At 38.1% G+C, this 13,854-nt stretch overlaps 1 protein-coding gene and 1 pseudogene across 2 annotated transcripts in view; both read left to right on the forward strand.

The window, feature by feature from the left end:
• Nucleotides 1-13,854, forward strand: part of ALDH1A1 (aldehyde dehydrogenase 1 family member A1) — a 392,715-nt gene that overhangs the window by 202,014 nt on the left and 176,847 nt on the right. For both annotated transcript variants that reach the window (XM_044265890.1, XM_044265891.1), the window contains exon 4: nucleotides 8,907-9,095. The gene's annotated coding sequence lies outside the window, so the exon portion shown is untranslated. The remainder of the gene's footprint in view (nucleotides 1-8,906; nucleotides 9,096-13,854) is intronic.
• On the forward strand, nucleotides 3,970-4,397 carry LOC122916782 (annotated as a pseudogene).

The following is a 13,854-nucleotide window of genomic DNA, read 5'->3' on the forward strand; positions in this document are numbered from 1 at the left end:
TAAATCATGATGGCAATAGTCCATCCACTTGGTTGGTAGAATGTAATGATCATGAAAGTGTAAGACCACCATGTGCATCTTAAGTCAGTTTTCAGCTACAATCAGGATATGCGGTCTGTGGTTAATGCCGTGCTGGGGTGTGTTCCCATGAGCTCACAAGACCCAACTGTGTATATCTCTTCCCAAATCTGTGTTCAGTGAATTTATGATGGTAGCTTGACATTGGATATGGAGGCAAAAACCAAGAGCTATGCCTTTTTCTCACCAGGTTTCCACTGGCCTTTTTTTCCTGTCAGCTCTCATTTGTGGTTTATTCCACTGCCCATGAAGCCATCTGGAAGAGCTAAACCATTGTCACTTTTTTCCATGAGTTCAGTAGTAATGCCCATAGTATAGTTTACAGATGCTTCAAAAACTTCCAGTCTTGGGGTTGCCAGAATATTCTTAGATTCCATGCAAAGATGGTGAGAATTACCTGTCTCAACTCTTCATTTTGCCACTAGGACTCTGCAAACTCTTAATATTCCCATGGCTTTTCAATCTATCTTACTGACTTCTTTTTTTTTTTTTTAAAGATTTTATTTATTTATTTGTCAGAGAGAGAGGGAGAGAGAGTGAGCACAGGCAGGCAGAGAGGCAGGCAGAGAGAGAAGCAGGCTCCCTGCCGAGCAAGGAGCCCGATGTGGGACTCGATCCCAGGACGCTGGGATCATGACCTGAGCCGAAGGCAGCTGCTTAACCAACTGAGCCACCCAGGCGTCCCTCTTACTGACTTCTTTATGGTGTCTCAAAATGAATCCAACAAGCCTTGTAAGAGATAAACACTATTGCATACTTTTTCTTACTTGTTTTGCTCCTTAAGGGCCTTCTGCCAACTATGAAAATGTATTTCTCCTTTTCTAGGGACAAAACAAAAACTTGAGGAATAGAAGGGCAGATAGAGTCCAGCTTACCCAGAAAGCAAGCCTGCCATTTGAATTTATTTTTAAAAATACACATTAGTTGTGCTAGATCTATATTTTTTTTGCCTCCTTTCCCAGATGACCTTTCACCCTTTTTCATCCTGCTCTGTGTGCTAGGAAATTAGTACACAGGGACTTCTTCAATGGTTCCCTTTTCCTCTAACCTCCTTTTGTGTTTGGCCAAAAGAAAAGTTTGGCAGGAGATTTGGAAGTCATTGTTGAATGGTCTCCATGTAACCACTCTTTCTGGGTTCTCCTCACTGTCCTCTCCTCTGTCCCTCTGGCCTAGGGAAAGAAACAGCTCCTTGTTGGTGGTAGCTCCAGGAAATAGCACCCTCCTCATTGTCTTCCTAAAGCCTCACCCTATTCCTTTAAAAAAGCAATCTTTTCTAGTAAAACCTCATCAATTGTCCAGTTTGAGTATGCTTTCTTTATTCTGTTGGAATCTTGGCTGATAGGCTAATCATGTGAAATCATAACCCCTGAAGCTTACTGGTCTTCTCACTACAGAAAGGTGTTTCTATTTGATATAATTAGGAATCATATAATCATGTTGTTTCAACTGTTGAAAAGAACTAATAATCATTCTGCCAAAGAGAGCTATTTATTTGACCTTAATATATCTTCCCCACCTGTAATTTCATGAGACCTTGTCAGTTTGTTACTATTTTAAAATACATAACTCCACTTGAAATAAATAGGTACTTTAAGAGAAACTTTGGGAAAATAAAGGAATAGTGAGGACACAGAATCTTATCATACATATAAAAATATTGTTGATGCATATGGGTATAAGGCAAATCTAGCAATTAGGGGCACGTGGGTGGCTCAGTTGGTTGAGCGTCCAGCTCTTGGTTTCGGCTCAGGCTATGATCTCAGGGTTATGAGATCGCCCCCCCCCTCCACTCCCACTCACCCACCCCTGTCAGTCTCCCACTCAGTGCTCAGCATGGAGCCTGCTGGAGATTCTCTCTCTCTCCTCTCCCTTTGTCCTTCCCCCTGCTCACACTCTCTAAATAAATAAATAAATATTTTTTAAAAATCCAGCAATTTTATCAGAGTGTTAAATGCACAGTGATAAATTGGAATAAGCTATACCTCACGAACATCATCTCTGGATTCAGTTACGTTAAAGTGAAAATCAGGTGCTTACCTTTGGTTTAATATGGGGACGTGTTAGAAAATGCACTCTGATGTTAGCAGGACCTTGAGTCTCAATGTTATTTGGGTGAGTAGGTTCTGGAAAATATTTTCCAACTCAACCTATCTCAGAAAAGCAACAAGTGAAACAATTCAAGTAAGGAATTAGCCAGGATATGTTTTAGACTCTCCAGCCCTCTACGCCCCAGGCTCTCCTGAGTCAGTCATCAAACCAAGGTGCTGCTGAGGCAGTGTCCAGGGTGAGAAAGTCAAGGCACCCTCACCCTGACCTGCAACCAGAGACTAAGGGAAAGGTTGTATGACATGATTGACTCATTGTGAAAATGTGGGAAAGGAAATACTGTCTCATTATGTGTATCTCAGTGACTACATAGTTTGTAAAACCTATGTATTCAACTTATGAAAGATGTTACCTTAAACTTTACCTTCCTAATGATACATTTTCTACTGTCTTACTTAATGGCTCTAAAGAACGTGATCTCATAACTCTGTGTTTAAATGTAGTTAACAAATAACGTGATAAAAATGGAAAACAAAACAAAAAAGAAAAAGGAAAAGGAAAAGGAAAAACACCTTAAAAAAACAATGTGAGGGCGCATGGGTGGCTCAGTGGGTTAAGCCGCTGCCTTCGGCTCAGGTCATGATCTCAGGGTCCTGGGATCGAGTCCCGCATTGGGCTCTCTGCTCAGCAGGGAGCCTGCTTCCCTCTCTCTCTCTGCCTGCCTCTCTGTCTACTTGTGATCTCTGTCTGTCAAATAAATAAAATAAAATCTTTAAAAAAAAATGTGAGTGCATGAAAGGAAAGGCCTAAGTTATTACCTTACCCATCCCATCCCTCAAAGGGCCTAACTTGATGATATGAACCTATTAGGACTTCAATGCCTATTTATTAAATTTAATGCAAACATTCAAAATGAAGTTAAAATCAGACTGACTATTTCTGGAAAAGTTCCAGACTTAAGCATTTGGTTTTCTTTACATGTCACGAAAAATTAATCCACTTACAGAATCTTGGGGACTCCAAGAAATCCAGTGACTCTCTCAAGAAGCTAAGGGTTACTTAAGAAGGGTTGTCATCGGAGCCTTGACATCGGTAGTCATTGTCCCTGATGCTTCCTTGCCCGGAATTGTTCCTGATGAAATGCAAGCTCCTCCGCCCTGTGTGACTAAAGGCATTAAAAGCAATGAAGAATATGAACAGGGTAAGCCATGATTAATTGCTTAGTACAATCAAACTAATCCACAATGTACATGAATCTTAATTTAATGCTCGTTATAAAAAAGGGGATCTCTGATGTTTTAACACACCTTTGAAACCATTATGTTCCTAAAATTTTCCACTCATGAGCTCTCAACTCGTGAACAGTGATAATTCTAGAGAAACTGGACAATCTAAATTGATCAGGTATAAAGTTTCCCAGGTTATTATATTTATCTGGCATGAAGAGTTTTGATAATATCTAATTATACTGCTTTTTATTTAGACTTGTCTGTAGATTGATAGGTTAAAATATTTTCTTGCTTCTCTTGAGCAAACAAAACAAAACAGAAAACACATTCCCATATATAAATCAGAGACCCTTAAACCCAAAAGTACCAACAGAGATGAGAATCAGTATAGAGCCAAGGTTGTAACAACAGTATCTGACAAAACCGTGGGGGTGATTTGAGGATAGAAAAGAGTAGAGTTTGTAGCAAGTTGGTGACCTGCATTGACAAAGGAAGACAAGACATTTCAATCCAATTGATTTTTCAGGATAAGGTAGGTTATATTATAGTAACAAGATGACCCCTGAACACCTCTCTGTCTTCTCTGCATGGGGAGCAGCTCTCTTATCCCCTGGAAATGGACGCCTGTGCAAAGTTTGCCTCTGCCCCCTTCTTAGTCAGGAGTACCTCTCAGCTGTTGAGCTGATCACTGTCTGCAGGGGTGCTAAACACCCCCCCCCCAGGACACTGACAGATGAGAGCCTTAGCAGCTTGACAGCCACAAATCCCCTATCCTTACTTATTCCTAACTACAGTTCTGAACTAGTGTCATTTCAAAGGACGTGGACACAGCAGCCAAGTTCATTAGGGCTGGGCAGCCATGGGAGGGGAGTTGGCTCTGGGGCTGGAATTGGGACTGTGTTTGAGAGACTTATCATTGGTTATGGCAGGAATCCCTCTCTGAAGCAACAGGTTTTCTTCTATACCATTCTGAGCTGTACCCTCTTGGAGGCCATGGGGCTCTTTTTTCTGACCATGGCCTTTCTCATCCTCTTCACCACATGAGAGAGCCATCTCTACCTCCCGTGGGTCTTTCTCCCGTGTCTTGTCTGCCCTGTATGCCTTTTCCTATACCTCCCCAGGCAGCCTGGGGAAAGTGGCTGGCTCAGAGTTTAACAGAAGGAAGCAAATTAGTGCTTTGTTGATATGAAAAAAAAATGACCTCTGAAATCTCACCCACTTGATATGTAAAAGTTGATTTCTTGTTCACCCAATTCAGATATAATTTGGTGGCTTGCTAGAACTGTGTCCTTCCCATTGACAGCACAGATATCCAAGCTCTTTCTATCTTATAGCTCCATCATTGAAAATTCTTGGTTTCCAGGGTTGCTGGTTTAGGAAAAAAGAGAGCTGGGGATTGGCTGAACTTATCACTGCTGAGGCTCCAAAGTGTCATGTGTCCTGAGGCACAGACCATGGAATTTGTCAAATATTGCCTGGGCTTTCCTACCTATCCCAGTTTCCACATAGGCTACTCTTGGCCAGTGTTCTATGAACCAAAATGATGTGTCACCTCTGGGATGAAGCATTTAAGAGCCAGTGTGTGGTTCTTCAAGCTTTTTCTCCCTCTGTTATATGACTGCAGTTCCAAATGGTAGAACTATAAGGTTTTTTTTTAAATTTTTTTAAATTTTTTTTTGGTAGAACTAGAAGTAGTTCTCCTCCTCCTCCTTCTTCTTCTTCTTCTTCTTCTTCTTCTTCTTCTTCTTCTTCTTCTCCTCCTCCTTCTTCTTCTCCTTCTTCTTCTTCTTCTTCTTCTTCTTCTTCTTCTTCTTCTTCTTCTTCTTCTCTTTCTCCTTCTCCTTCTCCTTCCTCTTCTTCTCCTTTTCCTCATCCTCCTCTCCAGTCCCATCCCCCTCCTCCTTCTTTTCCTCTTTCTCCTTCCTCATCTTCTTCCTTCTTCCATTTTCTTTCTTCCTTCCTTCTTTCTTCTTTCTTTTTCTCCTTCTCCCTCTTTTTTTTTTAAGAACCTGATCCTCAAATTCATTGTTTGGATGGGAGCTACCCTACGGAGCTCCTGGTCCCAGAGATGACTCTATGCAGGCAAGAGAAGAGTCCAATTGTATGTGCTAAGTCTTGAAATTTGGGAGTTTGTTCCCACAACATAACCTAGCCTATCTTTACTGATGCCCCCAGGAAAGATAAACACTTCAGAGCCCAAGTCTTCCAATGGAAGGAGTTCTGTGGAGCTGTTTTCTAGAAGCCTACTGTTGTTGAAATGTATTATAACTCAAAGTAATAGCATCACATAACCAGGGATAACATTCTGTGACTGGAAGTGTATCTATCCAGTTTAGAAGCTGCTATACATTTTAAGTATAATAAAAGAGCTAGTTCTCCCAAGAACAGATTTTATCTTACCCCTAATCATTTTCCCCCAATTTTCCTTCAGGACCTATAAAAGTCTGGGTAGTGTTTTTAACTGACGGCCAATAGATACTTTCATAGCAGACCTGAGTGGTCATTTCCTCATGGAAAAGAATAGTAAACCCTCACAAACTCAGGTTTTTTTGTTTTGTTTTGTTTTTGTTTTGTTTTGTTTTTTATTAAATGAGGTCTTTCAACTGCCTTTTCTGACACATCAAAAATAAGTTCAAATCTATTTTTAATTGAGTATGATGTAGATTACAGAACTGTCAACTCATTATCTCACTCCCTATAGAAAAAGACACTGTTAGTATTTTTTAATATATTGACTTCAGATGTGTTTTCAAATATTCAACAGTAGAAAGGGTCTGACCCTCTCTAACATTGGAAACGATTCATGTTAGGTATTCCTAGGGCAAGCAAAGCTATAAAACTACTTTTAATAATTGCAAATTTTAGTTTAAACATAAATTGTACATAGTTTGCAGTTACTTAATGGGACACAGACATCCTTGTCTCTGGGAGAGCCAAACCTCATGAACTGGAAATGTACAGTCAGAGAAACCATTTATAATTTTGCTTTGAGCTTTGGATGCTTTGGTTTGAGTCAAGATATATGAAGTCAGGTTTATGACTGAGAAATCTACGTTTCCCTCTCATGCAATGGACAGTTAGCTACAGTTAAGCATAAATTAACAGAGGGTATTGCTAAATTGCCAAATATTTTCCTTTTTAAGCCAATAGAAGAAAAAACAGCATTCCAGTACTACTTTATATTCATAGAACTATTACAAACCTAGGAACTTTCAACACCCAAAGCAATGTAAAAAAGAAGACTTAAAGATATCTTTCGGGCCCCTGGATGGCTCAGTGGGTTAAAGCCTCTGCCTTCAGCCCAGGTCATGATCCCAGCATCAGCATTGTGGGATCAAGTCCCGCATCAGGCCTTCTACTCATCGGGGAGCCTGCTTCCCCCTTTCTCTGCCTGCCTCTCTGCCTACTTGTAATCTCTATCAAATAAATTTAAAAATAAATTAATTAAAATTTTTTAAAAAGATATCTTTCATAGAAGAATATAGAAAGTAGTCATGTTATGAAGTGATGAGAATAAAATAGTTCTCTCCTTGTTTGTGTTTCTTTAATAATTACTTTTAAATACATTAGTCTTTTGAACATCTTACCCTTTGTAATGATCCAAGGGGAAAAAAATGACAGTGACTATTCAGAACCTCTTATACTTCTCACATCCCCAGGAATTCTTTTTTATTTTGTCTCCACAATTGGGGGCTTAGCCATGCATACAATCTGGAATGATGAGTGAGAAATGAAGCAGGAAGATCTGTAAGCTGAAACCTACCTGACTGCTGTTCACCGCTCAGGGTCAGGAGTTATTTGTAGAAAAGGAAGGATAAAAGGGCAAGTACAAGAGAGGTGAGAGATTGGGCTGGGTTGGAAGAGGAGATTAAATAAGACTGTAGAAACTGAGGGAGAAGATTAGGACTAAGTTGTCCAACGGTGATTAGTGAGTCTCTGCAACAGACAGAAGGGTAGGCAGAGAAGATTTTTATTGTTGAGTTAGGTGTTATACATGGAAGTATTCTTTTGGAGAGAATTCAGCAAAGATTAAAGAATCTCTCTTTCTCTCGGTGCACCTGGGTGGTTCAGTTGGTTAAGTGTCTGACTCTTGTTTTAGGCTCAGGTCATGATCTCAGGGTCATGAGATCGAGCCCCGATTAGGGCTCTGTGCTGGGCATGTAGCTTGCTTAATATTCTCTCTTGCACTCTCCGTCTGCCTTCCCCCTAAAATGAATGAATGAATGAATAAAAGAAACTCTTTCTCTCAATGAGAGATGATGTTTCTAAAAAAATGCTGAACTGAGCCAAAGCATGATATCAGCTTTGTAGGTTGTTCTGACTTGTAATGAGATATTTTAAATTTCTATAAAAATAAAGTGAAACAGACATTGTTGTGCTCTACCAGGCTGATAGGAAAACACCAAATAGTGATGGATCAACATGGCCAATCATTAATAAAAATTGCCAAAACAACAGGCTGGAATCAAGATGTGAATTTCAGTGAGGAACACTTCCACGTACAAGGAAGATAAAATTTGTCTAACAGGAGGTTAGCATTAGAGAGGTTCTTTTCTTATATAACAAAAGGTCTGAGAATTGGCCTCTGTTGGCATTTGTTACCTTCCTTACCTTTCTCTCATGATTGAAGAGTGTCTCTGACACTCCATGGAAAGTCCTGGAGATGAGAGAAGACTAGCTTGTTGGCAAAGGAAGAGGAGGCATAGAAAGTATAGCGACCTTGAGAAGACAGTAGAAAGGCTTCTGTTTAATTCAGTATTACATGCTTCAAGTTTAGTTTCTAGGGGTATCCCACAGAGAGCAATATCTTTGGATTTTTATGATTTTCCTGTGAATATTCTCACTATTCAGAAGAATAGTGCCAATTAGCCTGGTTAATACCAAGTCGAAACCAGTCAGAGAGCAAGGATGTATCTGGGCCCTGAGGCATAACTTATCCTTAGTCCCTCCTTCCCAAATAAAAATCCTTGCACAAAACAGTATTGATGGAAACAATTTGACATGTATTTGTGCCATTAAAAAAAAAATCAGGCTCTTTGATTCTCAGAATGAATGCCTCTTGGATCATAACAGAGGGGAAAGTTGCATCATCAAGAATGTTACTGGCAAAGTGAAATAGTATGTTTTATAATTCTAAGATCTTTAACAAGATAAAAAAAAAAAGTTCCATAGGCTTGGATTGAGCTTAGTTTGGATTGTGACTCAAACGTTTCGTATTTCCACCTGGATGATGGAGATCTGAAAACTGGAAGGGTTTCCAACAAAACAGAGTAAAGTCAACATAACCCAGGCCACTTACTAATTAAATATTTTAGATATGTTTGAAATAACCAAGAAATTATAGCTTCCAACATCCTTCCATTGGCACAACAGCCTGCTCGTCTATGCAGTGGTCTCTGGTAGAATTGCTTTGGTCTGACCCTGCTCAGTAGATGTGAGCATCTTTCATCTGAGATAGAAAGGCTTGAGCCAGAGTGAGGAAGTGTTCATTGCAGGAATATTTGCTTTTGTCTTCATTACTGGGTGGAATTTCTTACCACATCTCTTTCTTAGGGTTGGCTTGAAGATAGACCTTGATCGCTGACAGATACATTCCCGTGGATGTTTTTCACCTGAGTTCATTTATCTCTTTTGAAGTGGAAGAGCTGGGAGTACCCGGAGAATAGATTTGACATCAACAGAACACTGAGTTTTCTCAGGTGGCTCATCGGATAGAAAGAAAAGAATACAACTGTGGAAAAGGTATTTTTATTACACAACAGGCAAATATTTGTATTAACTTGTAGAACAAGTTTGATAAAGCACACCTCAAAGCAAAATAAATAACATACAAATAGCCTATTCTTTCTGCTAATTCTAGCACAATAAAGAATGTTTCCAACCCCCTTATCGTGACAGAGGATATTCAAGAAACAGCTTTTGGCGCTATATTGACAAAATCTAAAGATGGCAATAAAGGGTATAATCTAAAGGTGATAAGAATAGGAATAAATCATATACAAAGAGGTCTGCTACTGACATAAATCAAAAAAATATAATTTGTTTTCCAAAAAAGTAGAAATTCTTTTTATTATTGACAATGATGATAATGATAATAATATAATAATGATAACAGCTACTTTTGAATGAATGGCTTAATAAATATCTGGTGGCAAATAGATTTTATTTAAAAGTATTTATTTAACTACTTTATTGAGGTATGATTGACATACAATCATACAACTGGATGAGGTTGGGGGTAAGTATATGCTTGTGAAAACATCACCACCATCTATACCATAAATGTACCTATCACCATCAAAACTTTCCCTATATATATTTTAATTTTACATTAGCCCATTTGATCCTCATACCAACCCTAAACAATCAGTAAGTATTGGTGTAGTTTCACCACTTTACAAATGGGGAAAATGTGCCCTGAAAGGAGTAATTTGCCTGAGGTCTAACTGATTGAATGTTGTAGAACTAGGAATGGAGAACAGGTTTTTAATATTTCAAAGCTTATTCATTTAACTATTATTGTTGTTATTTGATTCTCAAGCTCTAAAATATATCTAAAGGAAATAGTAAAAAAGAGGAAAATAATCAGGGATATGTATTTGTATATTGCAACATTATTTATAATAGGGAAATTTTGGATTAAAATCTCTGAAGCATGCATCAGTAAGTAAAAATGCTTATAGTAGGATGGTTAAAAAAAAAGCTTATTGTACAAAAGATAGCTGATCTGTAGCAATAACTAATAACTCTACTTCTCTGGACAGAGATTTAGAGATATATAAATAAAAAATATTTATGGGGCAAGGTGTTTACAAGATTGGAGCATTTTAAGCTATCGTAACACTGCTTTCAGTGTCTTGTTTGTAGACATTGGAGCAAAAAAATAGAGGCTAATTGTCTTCTTTTTGAAAATAGAGTAGTAGAAACTTTGATTCATAAATTCAGATTAAAGCAAAAGTTACAGAACAAAACAAGCCCCTCTCCCTTCACACTCTCCCTAGTGTCATGTTCTTTGTGGATTATCTTCTAAATTCCTAATGGTGGGAGGCTCACAAATATAAATTATCAGTTGCCATTTTAGAACAGTGTTTTGGAAAGAGGCACTCTAAAATGGGGTGGATTACCCAAATAACAAACTGAAGTGAGCGAGACAAAGCATCCACATCCTGGGAACTTACAGAAACATCAATGTGGGATAGAGGACTACAGACAACTTCCCAAAAAACAGAAGAGAATTTGAAGGAACCAAATAAATCGCAAGAAAATTAGGGCCAAAATCTTGGAAAGAAGAGAGAACAGATATATTCAGGGCTACTTTGCTAATTCAGAAAAAGCAATAGAGAGGCAAGATACCAAGCAGATACTTATCTGTTTGTCTCATGGAGCTAATGGAGAAGAAAGATGAAATACAGTTTGAGTCCTCTTAAGGAAGAGAGCTCTGGTAAATTTCCCAGCCTTTTATAATTTTTTTTAAAGATTATTTATTTATTCATTTGACAGAGAGAGAAATCACAAGTAGGCAGAAGTAGGCAGAGAGGCAGACAGATAGAGAGGGAGAAGCAGGCTCCCTGCTGGGCAGAGAGCCCGATGTGGGGCTCGATCCCAAGACCCTGGGATCATGACCCGAGCTGAAGGCAGAGGCTTAACCCACTGAGCCACCCAGGCGCCCCATATTTCCCAGCCTTTTAGCTTGAACTCTTCTTTCTAAGAGCTATTTCTGAGGAACAGAGGTGGAAAGAAATCAGTCCTTGTAGAAGCTGAAATTTAGCTTGAAATCATCTCAATCCTTGATTGGAAAGCGATAGTCATCTACCCTAATTGCCTGCCAAAAGCAAAATAAAACCACCGTGGAAGGGATAATATCATCAAGAGACTTAAATTGTCATGTATGTTTCACACTGAATTTCCAGCATTAATAAAAATTACCAGATATGCCAGGATACAAGACCAAATAGCTAAAAACCCAAAGACAAAAGACAGACAATAGAGAGACACAAAGTTTTGGTTACTGGAAATTAAAATAGATGAGAATCATAGTCTAGGAAATTGGATAGCAGAGATTTTCAATAAAATATTAGAAACTAGAAAAAGAATCAAATGGATATCTTTTTTTAAAGATTTTATTTATTTATTTGACAGAAATCACAAGTAGGCAGAGATGCAGGCAGAGAGAGAGGAGAAGCAGACTCCCTCGTGAGCAGAGAACCCAATGCGGGGCTCCATCCCAGGACCCTGGGATCATGACCTGAGCCGAAGGCAGAGGCTTTAACCCACTGAGCCACACAGGTGTCCTCAAATGGGTATCTTAAAACAAAACAAACCAAAAAATGGCTAAAATTGTTTAATAAACAGATTTTTACAAATGAAGAAAGGAGACAAGAACTGAGAGACAGGCCAAAAGAAAATATCCCAAGTGGGGAAAAATAGATGGAAATTATAAAAAAAATTGTGTAGAAAACATACATAAATGATGTGGTGGGAAGTTCTAACATATGTGAAATTAGAGTTCCAGAGAAGAGGGAGGGAGTGTTGCAATATTTGAAGAGATAGTGGGAAATAATTTATCAAAACTCTTCCATGGATTAGGAAAAGAGGATATACATTTTAACTCTATTTATGATTCTAGTCTAATTTTGATATCAAAACTTGAAAAGAAAGATTACATGAAATCAATATAGACCCATCTCTTTTCTGAATATGTATGCAAAAATCCTAACCAAAATACAGGCAAATGGAATACAGAGATATAAAAAGGATGATATCTATCATAACCAGTTTGGGGTTATTCCAGGAGTCTGAAAATAATTTAATTCACTAAATTAACAAAATGGAAGAAAAAAATAATTTCAACTAGATGCAAATATAATTTGATAAACTTTAACCCATCCATGATACACAAAACCTCTCAATGAAGTATAAGTTGAGGCCATTTATTTAATTTAATAAAGTTTATGTAATGAAACACTATAGCAACCATAATAGTAAAATATGGAAAGTTTTCCCTGAAATGAATAAGACACAGAACAAAGTTGTCCACTATCACCACTGTTACTCAATATTGTCAGAGGTTCCAAGTAAATAAATGAAAGGCATATAAATTGCAAAGGAAGAGATAAAACATTATAATATACAATTGACATGATAGTGTACATTGGCATTCCCCCCTTAAAAAGGAAAAGCAACTGTGGCCACCTGTTAACGATTTGTAAACATATTTAGCAGTGTTACTGAATACTGTTATTGAGTAAGTATTCAAATATCAATACATTTCTTTTTACCAAAAAATATATATAAAAATAAAGATAGAAACAAGTATATATTACACCAAAATTTTAGGAATGTATTCATAGGTGAATCACATAATTGTTGAAGTAGAGGCAGAAATATGTATTACAAAAAAAATGTAAGAAACAGAATACGTCATGAGACATCATCAATTTTTTTACAACATAGGAAACATGCATTAACTAAGCCTTTGGTGTGTTTCAGGCACTGTATTTGACTTAAAAATAGTATGAAAAAAGTAGTATGAAGTGAGCTAGAGAGCATTGGGTAAGAGAGATAACCATTTTCTGCAACTAGACACATTAGTAACAAAGATTAAAAAGCAAAGTCCTTGAGGTACCTGAGTGGCTCAGTTGGTTGGGCATCTGACTTTTCATCTGGGGGTCATGAGTTTAGGCCCCACAATCAGTGTGGAGCCTACTTTAAAAAAAAAAGCAACTAACAAGTACTTTTTCCCATAGGTTGGCATTTGATGGAGACTGTAATTGTAAATTCTGGTATAAGTGAAAATTCAAGGCAATTCTTTGTTTTGTTCATGGATATAGCCTTTAACTTTGGTAGAAAACCCAGCATGTAATAGAGCTCTAAGAATATCTGAGCTCTGCTCAGAATCTCACAAATTTCTAAATATTGATGCAAATTAGATAAAAAATGACAGGCATAAATACAATTCTTATTTTGAGCCAGGATAAGTTCTAGGTGCCTTATTCGTACTAACTCATTTAAATTTGTCAACATTATGAAATAGGTGCTATTTTTATTCCCATTGGATAGGTAAGGAAACGGAAGCTTTAGGCAACCTGCCCAAGGTCACACAGCTGGTAAGCGTAGGAGTTGGGATTTGAACTTAAACCAGCCTCCTCTGAGTAATGTGATCGTAAGTAGTGTGCCACACTGTCCCCATAGGACCTGAGGAATTATCTAATCTAAATTCAAGCCTCACCTGAGATCTCAAAGCGTTATGGACACAGTCTGTTGGATTAGATCCTCATTCTTCCAATTCCCTGTCTCACATGCCTGGCTCTCTATTACACCCCCGACCTTTAAGTCATGCGAAAGAGGAAGAGGAAAGGGTGGTTAGAGATGTGTGTGCAGTTTTAAATAAACAATAGAATTGATACAATGGTTTTTGCGGTTTTTTTTTTTTTCTTTTTGAGAGAGAGAGGACATGAGAGTAGGGGAGAGGGAGAGGGAGAGAATCTAGAGCTAATGAGGA

Source organism: Neovison vison, chromosome 9 (assembly GCF_020171115.1).
Source record: "Neovison vison isolate M4711 chromosome 9, ASM_NN_V1, whole genome shotgun sequence".
Taxonomy (NCBI): Eukaryota; Metazoa; Chordata; class Mammalia; order Carnivora; family Mustelidae; genus Neogale; species Neogale vison.